At 36.0% G+C, this 1,511-nt stretch overlaps 1 pseudogene; it reads left to right on the forward strand.

The window, feature by feature from the left end:
• Positions 1-1,100: 1,100 nt before the first annotated feature.
• LOC142141949 (5S ribosomal RNA) lies at positions 1,101-1,219 on the forward strand (annotated as a pseudogene).
• Positions 1,220-1,511: the final 292 nt, after the last annotated feature.

Below are 1,511 nucleotides of genomic sequence, written 5' to 3' on the forward strand. Positions count from 1 at the left end.
AGACAGTGCTTTTAAATATCTCCTGCAAGTCCTTTATTGCCCTCTAGTAAATGTTGCCCACATTTCTTTAGTCTGAGAAAATACCAATCTATCTCTCTCCTTTTACCCACTGGGCATAGACTGCTCACCCTCCTTCATTTTACCATCACATAAAACACAGTACAGACAAACACAGGTGGAAACAAAAATGACATAAACCACTCTCACAAGTAACTAAAAGATTTATTTGAACTTTTGTAAAAAAAAAAGAAAAAGTAAATTTAACTCATAATATATATATATATATATATATATATATATATATATATATATATATATATATATATATATTTTAACTGTTTTATCTTCTAATTTAATTTGTTGTAAGGTAACGGGGGGTGGGGAAGTGGATTGCATTGGTGGGATAATGGAGCCTGATGGCGTCTAACTAGCTCTTGGGTGCTTGAATGATGGAGAAATTCTTAGTCAGCTGGAAAAGAGAAACTAAGTAAAAAAAAAAATATTGTACTTTTACTACATTGATCAAGTCTTGGATATAGGACGCGCTCAAGCAAAATATATCTACTGAATAAGTGAGAGCAGCTCATCAGGAGGCGATCTACCTCTAATTCAACTAAGGGAAATATTAAATCACAGCGCTTAATCTCTGATGGCTATTCTATCTAGTAGTTGTTATTGTAAAGGTATATGTCTGCACAATTATGTTATCAGATATCTGGAAACATAACACATATAATACAAGTACAGTACTTGCTATATCAGTGTAAAAATATAGTCAAATTAAGAAGTCCTTATCTTAATAAGTCCTGTATATAACGTGATCATGAAGTCCCATTAGACAGGTAGCTCTTCATGTCTTGTGTCTTGAAATGTAGTCTTTGTCAACCAATAAGCAAATAAGCACAATGATGATACAATAATTAAGCAAAACAATTCATGAATAGGCAACAAGGAGGAGGAGTAGACACTTACAGTTCTATTGAATATATAGTGCGCCCGATGTTAGATAATTCGGTAGTACTATAAGTCCCTCCTACAGTTGTGTATCTCTGAGGAAACCACAACTGACTGTGGAGAAACGCGTCCGTTATTTTTTGATAATTTGGAGCCACACCACCCTGAACAAGCTCTATCTCGTCTGATCTTGGAAGCTAAGCAGGGCTGGGCCTGGTTACTACTTGGATGGGAGACCACCTGGTAATACCAGGTCCTGTAGACCGAGGAAAGAATATAGCTAACCACTGTCTGCCCTGGAGGTGAACTCTAAGGATACGTCACCCACAGAGCTGTGTAATAAGACGGCTATCTTAGTGAGTATAATCCTAAATAGGAGACAATCTGTGGACTGCTAATTCTGAATGTGTTAGCTCACGCATACAACTGTAGGAGGGACTTATAGTTCCACAATTTTTGGAAGCTATCGTTTTGTCAATGAGTTATAAGTTGTTGTATGGCACAGATTAAGAGTTAATCTCTATTAGACTGATGATAAAGCTAAAGAAACCTCTTTA

Source organism: Mixophyes fleayi, chromosome 2 (genome assembly GCF_038048845.1).
Source record: "Mixophyes fleayi isolate aMixFle1 chromosome 2, aMixFle1.hap1, whole genome shotgun sequence".
NCBI classification, from domain to species: Eukaryota; Metazoa; Chordata; class Amphibia; order Anura; family Limnodynastidae; genus Mixophyes; species Mixophyes fleayi.